At 39.7% G+C, this 24,004-nt stretch overlaps 2 protein-coding genes across 3 annotated transcripts in view; one reads left to right on the top strand and one right to left on the bottom strand.

Moving 5' to 3' along the window:
* Positions 1-24,004, bottom strand: part of mcm8 (minichromosome maintenance 8 homologous recombination repair factor) — a 244,565-nt gene that overhangs the window by 167,900 nt on the left and 52,661 nt on the right. Inside the window, exons 4-6 of one of the 2 annotated variants that reach the window (XM_077729396.1) lie at positions 22,805-22,993; positions 19,119-19,203; positions 7,745-7,981 (exon numbers count right to left, since the gene is read on the bottom strand). The gene's annotated coding sequence lies outside the window, so the exon portion shown is untranslated. Of the gene's footprint in view, positions 1-7,744; positions 7,982-10,728; positions 10,894-19,118; positions 19,204-22,804; positions 22,994-24,004 lie in introns of those variants that run through there. The other variant, XM_077729397.1, reaches the window with a different exon arrangement.
* Positions 5,115-24,004, top strand: part of cdh11 (cadherin 11, type 2, OB-cadherin (osteoblast)) — a 48,016-nt gene continuing 29,126 nt past the window's right edge. The window contains exon 1 of the mRNA XM_077729398.1: positions 5,115-5,413. The gene's annotated coding sequence lies outside the window, so the exon portion shown is untranslated. The remainder of the gene's footprint in view (positions 5,414-24,004) is intronic.

Raw genomic sequence — 24,004 nt, forward strand, 5'->3', positions numbered from 1 at the left:
CTGGGGCTCACTTAAGTCGGAGCATTTGCAGTACAATAATATCCAAAGTTTGACAAAATGAAGAAATGCTGTCTTTGCAGGCTGTGCAGATAACCGAAAAAATAGAAAAAGAAATATGGGTGCATTCCAGTGTATCAGCACTATGCAACTTCTCACCTAGCAAACAGTCAAAAACAAATGTTTTCCTTTTTGCTTTCAAGACAGCAGCAAAGGCCAGACAGAGGTGTTGCTAGCGAGCAAGTCTGCGTTTCTTCCATCACATCTTCTTATCATTGCCTCACTCAGACATGTGCACTCAGTCAGCAGTCAACGATAAGATAACAATTGTAGATGGATGAGCCGAGCGTCCCTGCCGGGAAGAGTGATGGCAAGTAAATAAAGAATGTGTGGGCTTCTTGATCCTGCGTCTGGTGTCGGCACTAAAGGGGGTTTCCAGTTAAAAAAAAAAAAAAAGAAAATGATGGATTTTTCGTGGTTGCTTACTCACAGTGTGCTGCTATAAAAACGTGTATAAACATACGAGTAACTATTTAAATGTTTGCTTCCAAAGTGATTGTGTGCTTCAATGAGAAAACATGATTAAATTGTTAATTATACGTATTTGTTTTCAAAGGAGATTGGGAATCTCAACATAAACAAAAACGCTTTCCTCTCAGTGCCCCCTTTGGTGAGGAAAAATAGACCTCTGAGGGAGTCAGCTGAAAACGGTGGGGGTAAGAAAGCTGACAATTTCACTAAGTTTGGTTTCAGTTATCAAACTCAACCCATTTTAAAGCTTGTTGTCACAGTTGCATTTGTAAAATCTTCCTTTCGATTAATCTAGTGACTCGGGAAATCATTGAAACTGAAATGATCTGAACAAAAACACATACATATTTGCTCCGTCAAATGTCTCCACTACCAGCTACTAATTCAAGTAATGCACAAATACGGGTTGCCGCCACTGAAGAATCACAAGACCCACATTAGCATTGGACACGAGATGCACATTAGCATAAATTCAAAATGTGTTTTTTCCTCATCGCACCAGACATTACAAAAAGCCCACATGAAGTCAAGTGTATGCAAAGTAGAGCACCAGAATAAAAAGCATCAATGCGTACAACCCCTTCAAAATGGGGACCTATTTTGGTCATAAAAATAGTTTTAACACCTGCAGGTGAAGAAAAAAATGTAAGAAGGGGAGGTGATTTCTCCGAAAGAAATGCTTTGTTCACGTAATACAACAATTTAGGAGAGTAAACGGAACAACAGCATCCACATTCTTGGCAAAAAACACTTTGGTGCTTCATTGAGTGTTAATACTTAATTGGCCTCAGTGTGGATAATTCAAGAAAAACAGCGACAGCTCCCAAACATTGGGTTCACTTTTGTATCGGGAAAGAAAAACAACAACAAAGACAAAATCCACTATGCACTTGTTTAAAAAATAATAAGTTACATTATGGTAAGTGACCAAGGCAAGTTAACTATAAGCAAATGAGTGTACTTGCAAATTTTGGGTATGTTACTTTGGTCCAAAGCACACTTTCACACATAATGGGAAACCTACCAAGACCACCTCTGCAAGGACCCCACCAGAGTTAACTGGTTTGTATCAGTCAGTCAAGAATTCAGACTATGGCTTCCATCTATCCACTTTGAAGTCTTCCAGCAAGGTAAAAGTCTTTGTAAAACTTCATTCACAACTTAATCAGTCATTTAGAATACATCAGACTCTTTCTAAATGCTTCCCATGGGAAAATAAATATTAGAAAATAAATAAATATCACCTAACCCAATCCTGTTGAACGTTTTAAAAGAATTGAAGGTCTTTGAGCATCAATGGCAGCCAATGAATAAAGCACTGTAATGAAGTATTTGCACATTGTTACTCCACTATTGTACTCTAGCCCTCATTCCTGCCAAGAATTCAAAAGTGGCACATCTATTGAAAGAGTCTCCCATTATCCTCATCCTTTTAAATTTCTTTTAACACTCATCTAAGGTGTCCTATTCTATTGTATATTGTTTAAACCGGGCAACCTCTGAGTGTTTATTAAACGTGAAGCTTTACACCAATCGACCGTGTCGCCTCTGGAATGAAAAAAAAGTCACCTTCCTCATTCAATACGAGAAGGAGGAAAGCAAAAAGTCCTTTTTAGTCTCTCCTGGCATGTTTGTCTACGAGAATCCTTTTCCCGTGAATCCATTCACACGCTGTAGCTCTTTGTGTAACATTGATACGTGCAGACGAATCGAGGCTTTGATTAAATGAGTTGAGAATGGAGGACGTGGGGTGGCTGATTAAAGCGTGAGGCGAGACACCATTGCTATGCAGCGCCCCTAACTTGCACACAAGGCCGCTTCTATGTGACACTAGCTTTTCATTGGCTGTCTTTGCCTATTCTCATTCACCAACTCTCTCTCTCTCTCTATCATGTTTTTCCTCATTTATTCTCCAACTTTGTGTCAAGCATTTTGCTTCTCTTTTAGGGCAAAAGTGAAAATAAGATACAACATTTTAGTTAGAAATTATGGGTGCGCGTTATACACGGGTGCGCGTTATACTCGAAAAAATATGGTAGATTTAAATGGAAGTAAATGCAAAACAAAAAAGACAGTTTTAGTTTCCTCTGTTCTTTCTCGTTTGGGGAGGAAAAAAAGTTAAAAATAAAAGATTTAATTCAGAAAAAAAGAAATGTGGGATTTTATTTCTAGCCTATATTGCTCAGTGCTAAAACAAATATTACCTTCGAGTCCCAGGAAAGTCTCATGCTATAAATTAGCGCCGAGTCTAGATTGCAGGACATAAAAATGTAGCATTATTGCACGGCGAGTTGCAGCCATGTGGTTGGTAAAGTCTGCGGCGGTGTTGACGTGTTTGATTGAACCAGACTGCCGATTATATTTTTATCGTTGCATCCTGATGTTATGAAGGGCAAAGCCGTAAACACGTTATTACCTTCATAAGCCTTTATTAAATAAAGCTCTATGAAAGCTATGTATGCAGTCTTGTGGTCAAAATTTGGCGTGGTGATGGAATATGTGCCTCATCATTAAGATACCCCCCAATACCCCTGCAAGAAATAAATAAATAAATCCAGAAGCCTCCAATTCCGCTAAGACGGGGCCTCAATATCCCCCTGCTCAGTTACCGTGCCGACAGCTAAAATTCAATTATGGCCGACTGTGCGATAATCCTGGCCTGCTGATTGGTCACTGCTGCCCTCCATTAAACCGACATAGCGGGGGGGAGGAGAAGCGGGAGTTCCACAGACGTAAGTCCGGGAGAGAAGGCAGACAAAGAGAGAAGTAAATTAAAACATATAGCCCGCTTGTGTGATCCCTCAAAGCTCCTGCTATCCTTCAGGCTCAAGTGAAAACAAACAAGCTGGCCCTTAAAAGGGCGCTTCGTAATCCCCCATTGGTTGGCCTACAGCAACACACACACACACACGGGCCAAAAGACACATACATGCACACGTGTGTTTTTCATTCAACAACAGGAGCCAAATTCCAACTTCAGAGAGCACGAAGAGGATGTTGGAGCGGAAAATTGTGTGAAGATTGTCTCCATCTGCGGCGTTTACAAAAAGAAAGAAATCACGATGACAAATTTTTGCGAACTAGAACGATTTTGGAGGATTTATGACAGGTCAGGAATGCAAACTGGGAAGATATCAGCGCATGTGCAAGTGAAATAACGGACTACTACTACTACTACCTTTTTTTTAAATGAGTCTGACCCCATTTGGGAAGATCATCTAGTACAAAGTACTAAATAAATCAACTTTGGCTATAGCAATCAAACAAAAACTATCTAGAGGTCTAAAAACATGAAGCTGGTTTGTATTGGGACTAAACTGAAGCAAAATCACATGCTTAAAAAATGGCTGCCATTGTTTGAGAACCGTAATTATAGATGACAACTTGGCCTTTATCTTAGTCTAATTGTGTCATTTAGTCTGCAAACTAAAAAGACTCCACTGCATGTTGTAATGGCAACGTATCTTCCCACATTCATTTTTACTTTTCATAATTCCGCTCAAAATATACAGTTTAAAGTCAGATAAATATGTGATGTTCGTAAAATTTGGGCACTCACAACACATCAGCTTCAAACCAAAATATTCAAGTGTTTTTTACCATTCAGGGTATTGCTGTTTGAAATTGTGCTATTTATAGCAAGTTTTCTTCAAACTGTTTTAATGGGTCTACTTGTGACTAACATTCATTTCCCATGCTGATTATCCTCACAAGGGTTGCTAACTATGGACAGTAGCCGTTATACAACCTGATTACAATGGCAGCCAATTGCAAGCCGCAAAGACACAAACAACAATTTACATTAACACTCTAGGAACAATTTAGAGTGTTCAACTAGTCTGCCTTGCACTATGTTTTGGGGGAATGGGAGGAAAATTGGAGTACCCAAAGAAAACTCATTCTCACCCATAAAGAACATGGAAACTCCTCACAAAAAGCCCAGACTTAAAGATCAGGGGGCTCTCAAATCTGTGAGGCGGGCGTGCTAACAACTCTATTATCATTGTGGGAGATCCATGAGTGAGATATCTACCAAATTTCATGCTGCAAAGAAAAACTACTTGAGGGGTGACTTTTTTGCTAAAAACATTACAAGAGTTACAATTTTTTTGAACTTTTTCATCAATAAATCTGATATTTGTAATCTAAGAAAGTGTGTCCTAATTGAATTGAATGAGTCCCTCATTCAGACTCTTTTCATTGCCTGGAGACATTTGCAATCATTAGCCTATCACCTCCCCTGTAATGGCAGGGTCCCTCAATCGTCTCCGCCCACATTTCTGTGATTGGCTCAGTGCTTGCAACCAATTGAATGAGAGAAGCAACTGTTGCATCCTCACGCCTCTTCTTCCACTTTATGCATGAATCGAGCAAAAAGTTAAAAAATACATCTCAAAAACCTTTTCAACATTGTCGATTTTAACATTGTGAATCTTGGTGTAAAAATTGAGATGACAGTAGCCTACATGTGGTAAGAGAAAGCGAGAGAGCTACTGTGATTACTGCGCACTCTCTCTGCTCTCACGCTCTCTCCATCGCACCCACCATCCCTCCCTCCCTCTCTCTCTTTCCTTCTCACATCTCATTCGAGTCTGGCTGAAGGAGGACGGACGCACTCAAAGCAGCTCGGCATAGCGCAAGAGGAGGAGGAGAGCCAGAAAGATGCTCCACTAAGCAGTGATATCTTGCCTACTCTCTCCTTGACATCTCCAGAAAGAAGCCCTTCTTCTTTAGCAATCTATCCGTGGATAAAAAAAAAAAAACATACCAATAGAAGGGATTGCCATAATAAACTGGACTGGACCACCAGGCTGCGGATGATTTATTCCTGGGCTGTGAAAGGATTTTTTTTTCTCGCTTGGGACACGCGCAGACTCACGGAAAGGTAAGAGAAGCGCGTTATTTCCCTTCTTTATCCTTCCATCTGATTAGAGGGACTTGACTGGGATGAAGTGAAAATGCTCCCCCGGTGTTTTCTCGGGGGCACGTTGTAGCGCAAAACGGGAAAATTTGCGCACGCGCTTTAGATTTGACGCACGCGTTTTTACGCATTTGGGAGACAAACAGAGGCGTGAGTAGAATTCATTATGTTTGTATTTAAAAAAATGATATTTTAGCATTTAAGATGTAGTATGGGGGACGCAACATGCAGCCGTGACTATGAAGCTGAACTTTTATTTTTCCTGGTGGTCTCTCAAGCCGGTCCCTTTATAGACAGACGGACAGACTTTCATTGGCTCGGCTCAGTCGGGGTCTACCTGGGTCGGATAATTATTGGAATGAAAAAAGCAGAAGGGAGACATCCAAAAAAAAGAGGCTGCATTTTGGACTTCTGCTTTTGCGGTTAACAACTAAATTTAGGCTGTGTATAATAACTGTACTTGTCATAGAATGTGGTTGCAATTTTTTTCCTTACTGTTGTGGGTTTGTCGTTCTTTCCATGTGATGTGGAAAATACTTGATTGTTTATTCCTGCTCATCAGTTCTAGTTGTTTAAGTTTAAGAGCAGATTTAGATTTCATCAGTCTAGCATCCACTTTCAGGAAAAATTGGGTTTTAGTCAGGTAATAAATTCCTCTGCATTCAAAGACGGGTAGGTAGCATCCGAGGTGGTACATTCTCTCGAACATCTTTTTTTTTTCTATATGCAAGAATGCCAAATCATTTTAATCCACTAAAGTCACTACAACTTCCTATTAAAAGGAGACTTTTAAAAAATCTCATAGAAAACTGGAATAATACAGCCTGTATTCACATATTTAGGACCATGACTACTTGAGAAACACAGTCAACGACACCCTATTGACTTTAAACTCGATATATTCCCTATTCAAGTAATTAAACAACCCCCTAACCACCAAAAAAAGTCTTGGAAGACCTTGCAAGGGACCCTTTGGAACCATTCAAAAGATCCTGTGATATATTTGGAATGACTTAAAAGAGTTCTAGTCAAGCTCTTGAGGTTCTTGCGGGGTATCCATTTACGACAGTGTAATCGGGGTATTTATATTTCATCAAGCGCCAGCTGCTGAGGAGTAGATCAAGATGATGAATGAAAAAATAGGCGTCATTCCACGAGTAGCAACAGAGGGAGCTGTCGGGCTTTGAAGCGACGGTAGATGCCCTTCACTCCTTTTTTTGTCTCCCCTGACCCCCCCACACAACACACCTCCCGTCATTTCCCCCCCTCGGGGCCATTTTCGGTAGATAGAGAGCTAGTTGCCGTGTCCCCTGGGACAGTCGATTCAATCTCACAGAAGTCTAGTCTGTCTGGATAAGTATGTTGGCCTGTGAGTGGCTTCTGTTGCTTCCCTTGACTGACTGGGGAAGGAGTTGGTGGTTGTATGTGGTGGTGGGGGGGGTCACACAGCTAGCATTATGTCCCCGTGATGTTTTGTTTTCCTCCACGCGGGGCCTTTCTCTAATGAGAGTTAACTCGGTGAAAAACAACAACAGAAAACAGAGCTGCAGTGTAGCTGGTTGCAACTCGAACTGTGTCTTGTTGTATAGAACTATAAATCTTTGTTTTTCTTCTGGTGGGGGTGGTGTATGGGGGCATTTTTGCTCAGTCGGGTAGAGCGGATCGTAGCTACCACTTTTCCGGAGAAAGAAAAAAAATATTGGGTATTTGGCTTGGCTTCAACTTGCTCAGCATCTCATCTCTCCACCTTGACTTTAATCTTTCATCATACATCCCATGTAGATGTGTATTATTGTACCGTGCTGACACCGGTGACAGGATTAAACTATAATCTCCCATCCCTCCCCGATTGAATATCAAGAGTGTGTAATTAGTGTGTCTTGGGAACTGAAATCCTTTTAGTTGCCCCCAAACCGGCCCCCTTCGGAGGTACAAAAACAGTGACTACATTGTCTACTCCAAGTGAAACGTACCATTCAGGTGCAAGAATAAGCTTAGTTAATAATATTTGAGATTTGCGTTTTATCACATAATACATTAGATCACCTACAACAGGTAAAAAGTTGTCACCATGGCAACAGCAGAAGCTCATTTCCCTAATGTTGCATCATGACTTTCAATGTAGGGAAGCTATTACATAACATAAGTTAATTGTTTCAACAGGTTTGAGTACTCCCTGATTTTAAAAGGTAGCCATCTTTTAAGGGATCAAAAGCTAAAGGAACCAGGAAGTTCACTACCTTCAATTTAACTCATTCATTTGACCACAATTTGCAATTATAAAGTAGGACTTACCACATTGAAGGCGGCGTCTGGTTCTTTTAAGTCGTCTGACTGCTGGCGCTTCGGCACACAGATACAAAGACAAGTTTCTTGAAAATTTGCGGCCCAACAGAAGTCAAACATCTGCCATGCATCACATGGCTCAGAGATGGTAGCCAGGAAACGGTCTGTCAGTGCTTCTGACAATTTCCCTTCTCAGTTTTGTGGGCCACTTTCCTTCTTTGGTCTTATGTGTAGTTTTTATCCAAACTGTTGTTAAAAAAGAGGGGAAAAATGAAATTGTGAGTTATATTTAAGTAAAGAACTTCTTTGAATTATGAGTTTAATTCATTTAGTGCAAAGACAGACATCGAACTCCATGATTGAGTACATTTCGTAGAGAATGCAGTAAACAAGGTCATGATCAGACAAACATACAATTGTTGACAGCAATTTGGGATTAATTTGGATTGACGATGACCTACATGCTGTGGCCAAAAGCAAAATCTGTACAAACACATGCAATATAGTTTAAAACGTCTGTCAACCCCTTCTATATTACAATTGTACAATTGTTGACCCCAACCAAGAAATATTATTATGTCATGTGAGGGAGAATTTACTCATACTGCTTCCTCAATGTACTTACTTGTTGCTGAGAATATGAAGCAGAGCAATGTTTTAATCATGAAATGAAAAAAATACTGTTGGAATAAACAGTTACAGAACATGCAAGCAGTTTTCTACGAATATTACTCTCGTATTAGATATGAACCACTTCATGAAGGCAATCTTACGTACAATCAGTGACAATTAGTTGTAATGGGGTGTCCAAGAATAAACTGAAGTAATGAGTAACATGCTGTGCCACATTCCGGAGTGGCAGAATTGTACAGACTAAATGCGTTGTGCCAGGGAGCCAAACTCTATTTTTTTTTTTGCATACCATCTTGTATTTACTGGTATGTTTGGCATCATAATTAATTTACTAATGTACTCCTAGCTTTTCTAATAGCTTATGGATCATTTGGGGAGAAAAACATTTCCAAATACTCATTTGAAGCCTCTTAATTGCAAATATTCTCTTGTATTTTTTATTTTAAAAAGGGAATGACATGAGTTATTTGGAATATTTTGAATTATAATGAATATCTATCATTTTTATTTGAATTAAACATGGAGTTGAGCCACGATTTACTTATGCAAACCACACAAAGTGAGCCATATTACCGCTTTATAATATTTCCGACCTCCGCTAAACATGAACCTTGCATTTGTTGTTTGATACTCAGCGCCGGGTGGCAATTGGATCAATGCTAATTCGGGATTAACGAGCGACCTCGTCCATTCGTCCGACGACGATCGTAGCGCGTCGAGCGGATTAGAATGAGAATTGATCACTCCTGGATAGTGAGGCCTATTGATTGTGGCGCGCGCATTCACATGTGTTTGATGTGAAACCAATACTTTGCATGTTTGTACGCCTTTATAATCCGGAGTAATTTATTATCTGTGACAGCTAGGTTGTTTAGCAAAGTCTCAAAACCACACGTTACTTCCCAACTTGTGAAAAATCAGAAATGTTTCCATCACGATGATGTTGTTGGTTCCATTTCACAATTCATGGGTGGTTAGCCATTTCACACACAGCGGCTGATAAAAAAAATGAGTTTTCCCTAATACAGTCTACCTTTCTACCTGGATTAAGCTTCTCATTTGCATTTTACACGGGGAAAAAAAGCTTCTCCTCCCTTCTCTTCTATTCCTGATGTGGGTCAGAGAGAATTCGGAGGCTGGCTTGAATGCTAATTAATAATTCACAGCTGAAAGGATCCTCTCTCCTTTTGCATCAGAGTTAAGCGAGATGACGGCGGGAAAGACGTAAAAGAAAGACTTTGCGGTGCACCGGGTCAAGGAGAGAATTAATGAGTCGTTTGCGTCTCATTATTCCGGATAATAATTAACAGCATGTGTGTGTGATGGTGTGTCAGCAACGGCTGTCTTCAACTTTTCTCTTTTCATTCGCTGTCATTGATGAAGACAGATGGCCAATCAATTTCAACTGTTCTGAATTAGACGTCTATAGCCGTCAATGGCAGGGCTAGATAGTCATTCAAATCCGCTTTTCAACTAGATTCATGCGAGCCTGACCTTTCTGTGTAGTTGCTATTGCTCACACAGTCACACTCTGACAACATGAACCTGGCCAAGATGTTTTGCGATAACCTTCAACACAAATGCACATTGATACGCATTGCTTGTAGTAGCCACATGTTTTCAAGGCAGCACTGTACCATTTTTGTGTCCTTTCTGAGCCATTATGCCGCAACAGAAAAGGAACAAAACCACCGAATTTGTTGTGACCACAATAGAAGTCTCGGCATTTACACAATAAAAGATTTTTATCGGCATTCTGTAATGTTTGGCCGATAAAAAGCCAAAAGGACTGGACATACACTCACATTCGCCTATTTCACACACAAAAAAAAGGCTGTTTTCTTTTCTGGACAAGACAAGGTATTACAACACGCTTGACCTCAACACCATAATAAACTCCCTCCATCTTGCCCCCCTTTAGTCGCCTCCTTCCTCTGTTATCAATAACTCCCACAATGCATCTTTTCTCATCAATCTTTTTTTTTCCACCCCACTTCCTTCTCAGACACTTGAAAAGTTATCAGAATATGATTGCACATGACTAGTTCTATTTTTGCCAAACAGTAGTATTATTATCATTTCTTTAAATCTATAAAACAGCCATTGGCTGCATCAATACTAACAACACTTATTGTAATTACTTGCTTCTGGGTATTGCCTTTCCATGTTCAACACATTTGCAATCGTGTTCATATTCATGGTGACATTGAATAACTCGAGTGTCTCCGATTGCGAACAAGGTCGCTGAATTTGAAAGCCATATCTGCCTGGCCGCTATACTGTGATAAAAAAAAGGCAGTATGGAGAATTTAGCCTCGAGAGCTGAAGCATAATAGGATTGCACGCTGGCAGTAACTTACCAGGTGTTGGAAGTGATGATTCTTTAAATGTTTGGAAATCCTGTTGCATCATCATTGCTCTTATGCCACTCAATTTTCAACTTCTGTGAAACTATTAGATATTTTTTTGACTGCACATGATCATGTGCAAAACAAGCCATAACTCAGAGGTTAAGCATGTTTTCTTTTACAAACAATTCAACACAAATAGTTGAAGCAAGAAGCACCTGCCTGCAATCCACTGATTGCACTAGAATAGCAGATTGGTGGAAAGGGAAAAAAAACACACCCACTGTGACCATATTTGGAAAAGTTTGCGTGCCCCTGCCATAACTCCATCAAAATTAAAGAAATACAAGGCATTCTAGGTTCGGTTTGAAGTTTAAAGTGCCTATATTGCAATAAAATTGTAGGTTTTCAAACACAAACATAAATGATGAATTGAATAATAATTAATGAGGTGCCAGCTTGTTTAAAGTGCCAATTGTCCTAAAATCTAAGAATTATTAAGGAAGATAGTGAGGGGTTTATAGTTTGTTATTGATTGAGACTGTGAGTTAAATGCACTCTGATTGGTTTGTACTATTTTAGGATTTATATCCTGAACAAAAAACATTTTTATAAAATTATTTTCTCTCTGAATTAAATAAACACAATTGTTTTTTTTTTAAATATACGGCACAACAGGAAAAAAAAGTAGTTACAGAAGTTCCACAATAATATTAAAATGTGTTTAAAATGTGTTAATTTTATAAAATTATTTTCTCTCTGATGTAAAATTAAATTAATACTTAAAGCAAAAATAGTTGCTTTTTATTTAAATATACAGCGCAACCCTAAGTTCCACTGTATTATTAAAATGTGTTAACTAAAGATAAATGTAATGAGTGGTAACTTGTTAGGTTCTATTGACATAAAAAAAAAGGGTTAGACGTCTTATTTAGCACGCCACCGATAATCTGACTACAGCTTCCTTGAGTGCGACGTGAGTGGCGCATCAACAGGGTTTTGATGAAAAGGGCGCCGTGAAAGAGAAGTGTCTTGCTTTGACAACTGACGGCAGGGAAATCTCATTTACCACCATTGCAATATCATGTTTATCCTTCAGACCTTTGGGGAGGGACGCTTCAAAGCGAACAGTTTGTGTGATGAGCGTCGACGAGGGGGAGTCAGGGCGGAGCGCTTGATGGAGTTTAAATGTGAGGGTGCAAGTGGGCTTACATCAAGAGTAGACCACTCAACAGTTAAACGAACAAGGAAATTCTTCTATATGACTTCAAGCCACTTGGTTAATGCTACAGATTGGTTGAAACCATGTTTAGGTAGCTTGTCAGTTATGTGTAGTACTACTTTGGACATATTCTTCCCCTTAGTAAACCTAAACATGACAAATTTAGGTATTTTTCATGTCAGTTTAATTTACTGGCAGAGTTGAAAGGACTGTTTATCCACATTTGTGTTCAGATTCCAAAACAACCACCTCCTCACAAAGTTTTCTTGTGTACTATCGCGTAACCCTGCAGAAAATCAATCAAAACAACACCTCTTGCCCTTGGTGGGGGCTGTGAAAAACATTCATGGTCCACATCCGATCCTCCCAAGCAAAGCTGAGCCAACATCCCTTTTTTCCCATTGGGTCTCTTCAGCTTTTTTGTGCTACCCCAATGTTGAAATGAATCATTTTGTGGGCCCCGTTTCAAATGTTGTATTATCAATCATAGACCCCCACTTTTTCATCTTAAAACAAAAGGGCACACAAGGAAGCTCCAGGAGGTGGCGCCGGGACAAGGCTTAATTAGTTTTGAGAGCTTCTGGCAGAAATGGAAGGAACTTCATTGAGACTCAAACTGGGATAAAACATGGCGGTTCAGATGGACGACAACAACAACAAGGGTCCCTCTGTCAAATGGGAGGAGTGAAGGAGGGGGATAAGGGTCCTCCAGTTTATACTTTAATCTGGAACAAGATCTCTGGACTCTAATTTATGTGTCAATTTAAATGTATTTTTCTCTAAAATTGGTACATTTTAATTAGTCTGTTCTGAATTCATTTTTAAAAAATGCATTACATTTTACAAAAATCTATAATAAATGAACTGTATATGGAATAGATTTTCTATGAATAAATGTATTACTATTTTAATGGCTGAATATTTTATTCCATAACACATTTAAACTATTTTCTATTATGTATATCCTTTCTGCCTATTTTATTGAAGCAATATTTATAATCAAATAAAACATATGCATTAAAGTTTTAACATCTTGAAACTAATCTAGTCAAGCAAATCTAATGTAAATTAAAACAAATAAAAGTATCCTCTTTAATACACATTTCTAATGTATATCCATTTCTGTTGATTTTTAAATGCAATGAAATGTAAAAAAAATGAACTAATAATTGTCATGTAAAATTGGAAATCATTTAAACCGTTTTTTTGTGTTATTTGGTTAAGTCAATAAATCAGAGTAAAATGACCTCCCCCAGGTTTTTTACATGATAAAGAGTTAAGATGGGGCGTGCTACAGAGAATGTTGAAGGACAAAGACCCTTGTATGTCCTCCAGCGTCCCCGCCGAGTGGGGGTGTGTGCCAGGGCTCTTGCCAGCGAGGGGCTCATTTAAGTGGGATAATTAGGGTCATCACACATGCAAGGCGATGCCGCTAATCAATTGGAACCCTGATGCTATTCATGATTGCAAACACCCCCTTCCCAACCCCATCTTTCCTCAAATACCAACTGATCCCAAAAACTCCCATCACGGTGATGATTCCCCCACAATCCATTATCAATTAGAAAAAAAACAAACAGAAAAACGTTCAAATGCTCCTCATTTATGCCGGGTCGACTGCGGCGTTTACGCTAAACGTAGACATGCAATTATTGATGATCAATAGTATGTGGAAATTAACGGATGTTTGGCTATAATGTAAATGTGTGGTTGTGAGTGTGTATTTGTGTGTTAGTACTTCAAGTCGATTTAATCCGCAATCACCTAATAGGCGTATAGTGTTAAATCAGGGCTTGTGTTTCAAAGTATGGTTTTGAGAATTATAGTTTCAGGAACGGCTTGTTGTTTGAGGTTTAAAATTAGGCTTTGAAGACGGGATTGGCTTTTTAGAATGGAGTTAGAAAAATGGATTAAGGATTACAGATTGGGGTATTAAACCAGGGTTAGGGTTTCGGATGAGTACTAAGGTTTCAAATGAGGGAAAGTTAGAGCTCAAATTTTGATTTAAACTTGGGTTTAGTCTACAAATTTTATTTTCAAAGTACCAAGATTTAAAAGTATGATTTGTGGTTGGAGTTTGAAATGAGATTTCATAACCAGTTTTCAATTTGGGGGTTTCAAACTGAAGTGATGTTTTCAAATTGTGTCCCCTTAGCAACGCTCGAGTGAAATACTTGTACACCTTTCACCAAAGTGGACAACTACTACACTTTCAAGATCTGATTGCAGGATGTAAACATTTTGGATGACAGGCTACTTCCACTTCAGTGACGATGCACAACTTCTTTATAAAGCATTCCACATAGAGAAGAAAGCCACAGAGAGCTCCACGAAAGTGAAGGATGAAGGAGTCCTCCAAGTTTACATGAAATTTTGATGAGCTTTTATTAGCCATCTCAATGTCTTTACTTGCTTGCATTTTGCTGTGCAATCAAGCCATTAAGCGTAATGAATAAAAAATGCTTCTCAACTACTAAAACGCTCAAACCGGGCGGGGATACAACCGGATCACGGAGATCTCTTAGGGTCCAGGGGGGGTCACTCCGGCTTAATGCCAACGTAAACCCGCTGTCACTCGCTGGATGAATGGGATGCTGTAGATGTCATGCTGACGTGTGGGGGTGGGTCAGAGGGGGGCATTTAAAGGCTTAGGGGCCTTTTTCTGAGACCTTCTGTTCTGGCCCTTGCCTTTTCAATAGAGCAAAACTAATCAGGGGCTAAGAGGGGGGGATCCTCTTTGCTCTCGGACAAGTCCCATACCCGACAGGGAAGCGCTGACTCGTGGTCTCCTTCAAGGACACTCTAGGCAGAGATAGTGGAAACAGGCTAGTCCAATCTAGTTAGGTACCAGGACTAGAACATGGTTGGCAACAAGGCGTTCTAAAGTGGCCATGGGATCAGACTTTAAAAGGGAAGGTGCATTTAAGTGCATTTGATGGCATTGGACATCAAAATGACGTTGACTGGGAGGGATGGCAGCAATTATGATTGTGCCTTAGCAAAAATGGATTGCATGTCTATTGCCATGGATGCCAGGCACTGAGTTTGATATACTTGGAGTTTGAATTGCTGAAGCCAGCTGCAGCCCACCAACAAAGATCATTGCTGTTCAAAGGCTTTCTAAAATTGTAAACAAATTATTTTAGACAGCATGCCATGAGTGCTTTGCAAATCCAAAGGCCGTGTTGAGAGCACGATAAAAGCTTCTCTAGCCAAAGTCGACTTTCCACATGCAGTTTTAGGGGACATGTCCAATACATTTAATGGTAGGCCCATATAGGAAATGACCTATGATTATAAATATTATTCCAGGAACTGAAAGATATGTAAAGGATATTTCCTGTACATCAACCTGTGACTGCAAACAAATTATTCATCTACAGCCTCAACCTCTTCTCTTTCACTATTCTGGAAAATATTGCCACAGAAATGGGCTTATTTTTCCTCTATTTTTATGCATATTGTCAATCAGAGTGCAAAAATGACAAACAATCACAGATCTACATTTAAAAATGTTGACTGTTAGTCAGATAATTATTTAATTGCTGATTTTGACGGTAACAAATCTGCACTCTGCTTCAAAATGTCAAATAACATTTTTCAACCACTGACCAGACTCCCAAGACACTGCACTTGTTTTTTTGGTCAGTTTGTGAAACCAAGCTCGATAGACAACCCTCAGGGTGTCTATAACCAGAAATCAAAATTGCTAAGAAAGGTCATCTTGCGCCACTGCAAGTTCTCAGTTGGAGATTTCCCTCTAACTGTCAAAACATGAAGAACAGTCTTGAGCACGAATCGGCAAATACCGCCTGCTTGTGCACTCGAGAGAATCTCACGTAATCTCCCTCAGAATTAATACTTTTTCCGCTTGAGCGTGCCCAGCAGAAATCGTGTTATCCCAGAAGAATAGGAGGAGGAGAAAGAGATGGTGTCTGCATTTTAGATGTATTTAACCTCTCCCATTCGCTGGCCACCTCACTATCTCCATCACAGGAGGAACCCCCCCTGGAAGGCTCTAAGGGGTCACGGTGTCAGATGGGGCATAATGGGACAGCTGTATCCAGAGGAGACGCAACACATCAAGCCTCTGGGGAGGGAATTGAGCTTAAGCCAATTAGTAGCCGTCAATCTATGTCACGTTCCTTGGGCGGCTGAATCAATACAGATATTTGAGATTTGGGGGGTGAAGAAAATGGACAATGGATTAGTGGTAAGAAGAGAATAAGACTATAAAACCCATTTAGTTTGGGGTATGTTTCAACATTTGTTTCAAGCGTTATTAAGTGACTATTTAGGTAAAGTCATAAGTGGTGCTTTGACGTTTATACTTATTTTTACCGGATTTATTTCTTGTTTTGCTGCCCTGTTTGCATGCGGCCTATGAAAATCGCCTTGGGACGTTCATAACCTGAAACTATAACAAACTTCTTTGCATTGAAAGCAATGGTTGCTCTTGTATTGAAACCTTAATAGTCAAAATGAGTGTATGTGGAAAAGTTCTGTCTAAAAGCTAGCATGGAACATCAAAACCAATCAAACTAGACTAGAAATCACCTGAATGAAGGAGTATATTTTTAGGGACGTCGCAAAAATCATTGAAATTTTTAATTGAACTAATGATACTGACTATTTAACTATCAGATTAAAATATGAGCATTCACAGGCCTCGTACAATAGACAATCTTTTGGATTTATTTAACTAATTTGCAACATTTTGAAACCTTGTACTGACACATCAAGAAGTATTTGGCTCCAAATTAGATTTAGTAAATATGCCAAACAGCAGGAAGAGGAATAGAAAATATTAGTAGTGTTTTGTCTGAGCATTTTTCAGAGGACGAAAGCTTCTCCTGATTTGTTTTGACAGTAGGCAACTATGGGTGTAACTGACCCTTTTCCGTTGAATATTTGATTCTAATTCCGTGGTAAAATGTTGAAATCATGTCAGGAGGGAAACACGAAGAAAACACTTCACAAAAAGATGAATAATTATAATAATAGATTCCCTCCTGGTAGCCGAGCAGTGTTAAAATGAGGTGTGCAAATCACCTCCCTTCCATACTCTTCCTGGCTATTTTGCATTCCCCTATTGGTTGCTTTACTGCTCGGAGAGTTTCAAATGAGTTTGTCACGACTAAGGACGTCGGGGAAATAGAAAGATCCCGGCAGAGGAATGAAAGGAACGCGCGGTTGAGAATGCCAACGAGGTTGTGGAGAGGATGTGAGATTTTCTCGGTAGTGAATGAAGGCGACACTTCCAGCGTCTTAGCGCCACCATTGAGAAGGAATGCAATCTTTATTATCGCACAAATGGAGCCAATGGAAGGCAGAGGAAGGCCAATCTACAAACATTACCACAAATTAACAACGGAATTGAAAGGAAAATGAGTGAAATCGTATGGGATGAAGAAAAGGAGGAGATGGAAAGAGGGAAAAATAGAAGAGTAGAAGAATAAGGGATTTATAAAAATATAATAACGGACCAATGAGCATGAATGACGGAGGAAATGGGACAGAAAAATGAGATGAGGGGGGAAAATGAGGAAGGGAGGAACATCTGGTATGAGTCTCAGAAAGTTCCATACAATTTCAATGTGTGTGTGTGTGTGTGTGTGTGTGTGTGTGTGTGTGTGTGTGTGTGTGTGTGTGTGTGTGTGTGTGTGTGTGTGTGTGTGTGTGTGTGTGTGTGTGTGTGTGGATGTGTGCGGGTATTTAGGAAAAGAGGGGGTGGTTGTTAGTCTAAAGCAATGATGCACAAAGACACACCAACCGGGTCTGCCACATTCAGTTATGTTCAGCTGGATGCATTCGGGGTGAAAAGGGACAAAGGTTCAGGGAAATGGAGACTAAAAAGATAAACTAAATAATAAATATACTTCCAGACCATTTGAGTTAGGATTTCATCGCCAAAATCGCAATTTTATTTATACAAAGATAATTTGAATGAAGGGAAGTAATGGTCAACTCAACTGGCCCAATGTAGATTGCTTAGGAAGTTGAATATGTAGCATTAAAAAGTTTGATCTAAATTGAATGAGGATCATGCAGTTTCAGGAAGTGAAACATTCTTTGTATTTTCATGTATATTTCTTTATTTAACTCGTATATCCTTTAAAAGGACGTCTGGAACTTCTGACAAGTCGTCTACCCTCCTTCCCCTTTGTGACGGAGGGTTCTGCTTACTTCTTTGAGGTCTAAACAAGTGTATTTTCCACCCATTTAACCCTTATACTGCCACTGAATTATTCATTGCCTCTCACAAACAAACACACACCGCAATGTTGGCTATTGGACGGCATGGCAAAAGCCATACATTTGTAAATGAGGTTAATCCAACTTGTGTGGTAGAAGGTTTAGAAGTGTCCAATTTAACCACAAGGAGCGTTTTGTTTGACGTGGATTTTGATTTTGTGTGTTTTATGCAGCTGTTTAGTGTGCATCACAATGACAATTGTAGCTTCAGACTCACACAATAATGTGTGCATATAGGACTGGGATGGTACAACGTTGATGTGACCTATTTGTATTCCCACAATAAAAGATTGAGGCCTGAAGGCACAAAATTAAACGGGCCAATACGGCATAATCCATATACAAGTATGGTGACACACTCAGAGCTGTATGATTCAGGTCAGAAGCACTTTTTTTTTTAAATCTCAGTATTGCAATAGTCTCATGTTCTCCTAGACTAATTAAAATGAACACTTTAAAGTTAGGCCCGAAAATACCATTTTGAAATACTATAAATCAGCCAGTGTGGTGTTATCATTTTCATAAATGTGTTGTATAATAAGTTCTGTAATGTACTTGAGCATGCACGAGCATGTGTGTGTGTGTGTGTGTGTGTGTTCAAGGCCGGCTTTAAGTGTCCTGACAAGAATTAAAGTGCTTTTGAATTGCGGAGCAGTCGAGCTCTTAGAAGGAAGAAACCTTGGACCCAGTTAGATAAACGGCTGTGCAATGATGCGAGAAATGATAGGACATAGAGAAATTAGAGTTGGTAGGGGAGAGCGATGGGTAAGGTTGGTAGGTAAGGAAAGTTAGATCAGTTGTGCTAGTTTGTACATTTTAGATAGGATAATGGGGGAACGTCTGCATTGGATTGAATCCAATGTCTTGTTTGTGATTCCAGCAAATCATTGGACAAGGCAAGATAGGGAAAATGGCAACAAATTACCTGAAAGTGCGAGAGGTAGGGTGGGCCATTCAGTCATGTATTTGGATGAGTAGAGATCTGCACTGGATATCCTGGAAAGATCATTCTGTAGGGTAAGAAGGGGGAAAGATAATTAGGGAAATAAGCCAAGTGAAGGTCTCTATGTAGGTAAGGTATGTTGGAAGGGAAGGCTTGGTGGATCATAAGGTATGGCAGGTCAAGTTGGAAGATGGAAGATACATTAGGTTGCATGGGTAAGGTCAGTCGTTAAAAGACAAGGTAGCCTTTATTCTACTAGCAAATCATTTTAGGGGTAGCTGAAGATGAAAGAATTCAAATAGGAAAGAACATTTGCGGGTGGGAGTAGTGAGACATGAAGTGATTCCAGAAGGGGGACTAGGAATGGAAACTAGTGGCATATAGCACTTTATTCTTCATTGGGCTTTCGACCTGTGTGTGCATGTGCGTCCGTATGTGTAATGCGGGTTTAGCAGCTGTGAAAAGTTCTGCTGAGACAAAGCGGCTCTGACAGCAGTCTCACATACACACACGTATACACACATGAACCTCCTGCTGCCATTTGAGCAGATGTTTGCTTTGGCCTTGACTGAATTTCACTTTGATGAGTTTTCCATAAGAAGAGTCCCCCTTAGCCCCGGTCGCTGGAGCTCGCATGAGCGCTGCGGTTTTGGCAGATGTATTATAATGATCCTGATTGGCCAGACACACAATCCTGAGCAAAGTCTGATTTTTTCTTTTCTTCCACTCGACGTGTGCTAGTATTTTGCTTTTTTTGTCAAACCTTTTGAACCCATTTGTATAACGGCAGTTTTGCACAATACTAGGGTTCAATCGGAGGGAAGACTACCTTAGGGTCGTAACTAAATGAAGAAACTGGAATAAAAGCTAGGACAGAAGGTTCAAACTGGGGTGAATATTTGACTCAAATCTTTGGTCTGAGAATGGGAGACCTAACATACTAAACTGCTTTAAATAGTTCATGAGTAGAAAACGCAATTGTCAAAGCAGAAAATGTCCTATCAAATATGGCAAAAAATCTAAACCAATGCTAAAATCTTGCTGAGTTTTGCTTTTGTTCATGTTTTTTTTTTTAGAATAAGCCTTCTAAAACTGAGAATCAATGGCTATTCCATCACATAAAACCCGTTTCTTTGGGTTGATCTGGAATTGAAAGCTTAGTAAACAAATGTTAAATGAAATAATAGATTAGGCATTATGGTAGGTTTGTATGGAAGTTAAGTTCAGTAGATAAAAATAATAGTGTGGCTAAATAGGGAATCTATGTCAGATTTTCAACCGATACGAAGATTGAATTGAATGCAAAGACAAGTTCAAAGCTGCAGCTGAGCTCATCTGAGGGTAAAAATCTTTAACTTCTTCTCCATCCGTGACGGATGAGGCTGCAGTTTGTATCCTCCTCCGCTCACCGACGTTTCGTCATGTTTGGTTTCTCCGCTCACTCTCCCTCTCTCTCTATCTCTCTCTCTCTCTCTCTCTCTCTCTCTCTCTCTCTCTCTCTCTCTCTCCCTCTCTCAGGGCCTCAATTCATTCGCATATATTGGTATTCACCTCGCAAGATAAGGAAACTTGCTTGCTTTATCAAATGCAAAGTATCCAAGGAAGCCAAGCGTTTACTATCTATCGCCCCTATATTTTGTGTTTATGTGTGTATGTGTGTGTGTGAGTGGGCGGGTGTGGGTGTATATTTATAGATATGTTTCTAACTTGCCATCAAATCACCATCGAATTTTAAAATAAAGGATACAGGGAGCAGCATATGATATGCCACATGTCAGGAAGCAGGTTCTGAATTCGTTTTTGTCAATCATCTGGAAATGTGGAGATTTATGTCTCATCACATTTATGTTGGCCAACCCCAAATCCTACCGCAGAGGTCAAACACCCACTGATAAAACAATAGAGGTCAAAGTTTGTGACACGCAAATATGACGATGAAAATACACAGGAAATGTTCCCAATCTGTCACTATGTGATAAAACCTATCACCACCTATGCTTACATCCGTCCACCAACATCCGGGTGGTCTTGTTCTACCCACACTAATGAAAAGTTCTTCATGTTTAACAGGAGGGGCAAATGGCATAAACCAACGGGCGTCTGGGCCCGAGAGAAAGGGAACGAATGAGGCTCATTTACATCACACTAAGAGCACATGCCATAAAAGGACACTCGGTTTAACTACATGTGTGTGCTACAGTGCAGGGTTTCACACACACACACACTGACAATGAATGGTTGACAAAGGAGCAGAGTGATGTAAATGCTTGTTGTTGTCGCTCTTTTCAATCCTTTTCCTGTTGGTTGCTGCGGTAACCAATAGCGTCTGAACTTTGATGGACGATGCTCCAGGGACTCTGGCCCGCTGTAGACGTGTGTTGTGGCACTTGTTGATTTATAACAGCAACACAACTAATCAATACAACTATTACATTACTCTCTGTTTATGTTGGAAAACTGATAAAATGCTTGGGATATATTGTATGGCTTTTATAGCTGAGAAAACCATGTTGAGTGGGTTAAGAAATATGGGAATGGTAGCCAATGTTATACTTTAGGTAGAGTGGTACCTTGACTTGAGAGTTTTAGTTTTCTCCTCCATCAATATGTGAATATCATGGTATACTATGGCTTCCCTTTTTCCATATTGAAACTAAAATTAGTGTAGTTTCACATCCTGTTTCCAAAAGGCAGCTATGAATGTTGCCACAGAGGGATTCAGGTTATTTGCTGATGTCGATGCTTCAGCTTTGTATTTGGAAGCTTCCGGTATGCAAGCAAAAGCTGCTCGAGGCTTTTAAAATACCCATACGACAGAGACTAAAAACACAAGAACACTTTGTTCACCGTGCAAACATCTCCACAAAAATGTCAGATCATTTTTTTTGGGAGGCAATTTTTGAAGTGTACATCAAAATAGGATTGCGTTAGACGTCTGCCGCTTATAGTCAATGATGAGGGATACTTTGTTTTGCTACTTCTAGGTGATTTTTTTAGATATACCTACATTATCTGACTATTTACTTTTCTAAGTGCACATCCTACAAAGCAAGACAGCAGAACAGTAAATGTTAAAAGGTTTACATAACATTTCACAATCTGTTCTATTGTACTCTACTTTCAGTTCTCAATGGCAACATCAATACTTCTACTAACTATTCTTTACAGACATATATGTTTATGTTCTACTACCTGAGTACAAATGTAAGTACTTTAGTCACTTCTTTCCCCAGTACATAAAGAGTCTTTGGTGGTTTCCTCGACCCTCACCCTTTAACGGTAACATCGATTAGCCAGCCTAGTTGACGTTGCACCTTTTAAAAAGGACGAGAGAACGTTTAGATTGCTTTGACCCCTTGCCCTCATCTCTAATCAGCTTACAACACTTTGCCTCCATCGATCTCAAAAGGCCAAAGCCCTCACATCAACAAAGACCCGGAAAGCCTATTGTTGTTGTTATTTATGATGTAGTCATTAGCAAATGGCTTGACTGAGATATGAGTGTCAACCTTTTCAATGTCAGATATGTCACAAATAATTGACTTCAAATTTTAATCCAATTTGTGGTCACACTCATAACTCAAGTCAGTTTGGAAGTCTTTCACTTCTTTGATATTTTCAGTTCAATTCACATTGGGAGTTTTGATTCCCTACCAAAACCCACCTACCGATCAATGACTCCTAGGGGTTTTTACTAGCCTCCGCCCAGGCTTCTTCTTCTTCTGCTGGCCGGTATTCTCTTGGTATTCTGTAGCCGCTCCCCTACAGCTCCCAGCCTCTTATCTAAATCTCCATTCGGAGTCAGTCCGATAATGCAGGTCGCTCGCCAATGACAAGCCTAAAAGGCATCCAGGGATCTAAAGAAAGAGGTGCAGTCATGATGAAGGATGGATGGACGGACGGGATGGTAAAAAGCTTGCGGACGTAATGAGCTGCTTGATATAAAAGCAAGCGTACATCTGTTGTTTTGTTTCCTAACACTCACCGATTTATTTTAAGAGCCTCGGGCTGTGATAGATCAGCACCAAATATGCACCAGATGCCCAAGTGTTGGACTAAATCCATGGGTTTCTCCCTTTACGAAAATGTTTCTTAACACCATTTTTTTTTTGCTTTTATGTATTTTTTTCCAAATTATTTTTATTTGAAGAGAAAAAAACTAAACATTAAGTTCATTAATTTTCACAAAAGTTTTTAGAAGAGTTATTCCGGTCTGATGGAGAGTATATTCCAAAAAAGTATGGCTATTGACCAGTAGATTGCAAAATGGAGTCTTTGATTTTACCAAAGCAGTTTTAAAGATTTTTAATTAGTATCGATGTTGTAATTGGGATGATAATAAGGAATTCCCATGCAGTTTTCCTAAGAAATAACTGTAAGAGAATACAAGTACATTATTAAAGCAATATTTCCTAATTACTTTAAGTAGCTTTCGGATTCATCCAGTACTGAACAAGCTAATTTGCAAGATTTTTTCCCAACTTAATGACAATATTCATGATGTGAAATCTTGAGAACATTGCATGAATGTGACACTGCAGTGTAGCTAACTTTCTGTCATGCGTTGGCGCCATCTAAAGTGCTGACTGATCCTCGGGGGGGAGAAGTCAAATGCAGTGTTCTGTTCAAGGGCACTCGGGCAAAAGGATGTTGAGACCGACCTCTGAGCTGTGACCAGCCTTAATATGTTTCTATCCCTGCAGAGAGAGTCGGTTCTTTGAATTGAATTCGTGCTTGGATGATAAGTCACACACGAGTTGGGGAAAATTGCATGAAAAGTCTGGCAATTCGCTCATAGCTTAGGTCAAATGGCAAAGGATCAAATAGTAGTCCCAGGAGGAGAAGTTTGTAGTGTGGCTTGTGAGTTT

This window comes from Stigmatopora nigra, chromosome 12 (genome assembly GCF_051989575.1).
Source record: "Stigmatopora nigra isolate UIUO_SnigA chromosome 12, RoL_Snig_1.1, whole genome shotgun sequence".
Lineage (NCBI taxonomy): Eukaryota > Metazoa > Chordata > Actinopteri > Syngnathiformes > Syngnathidae > Stigmatopora > Stigmatopora nigra.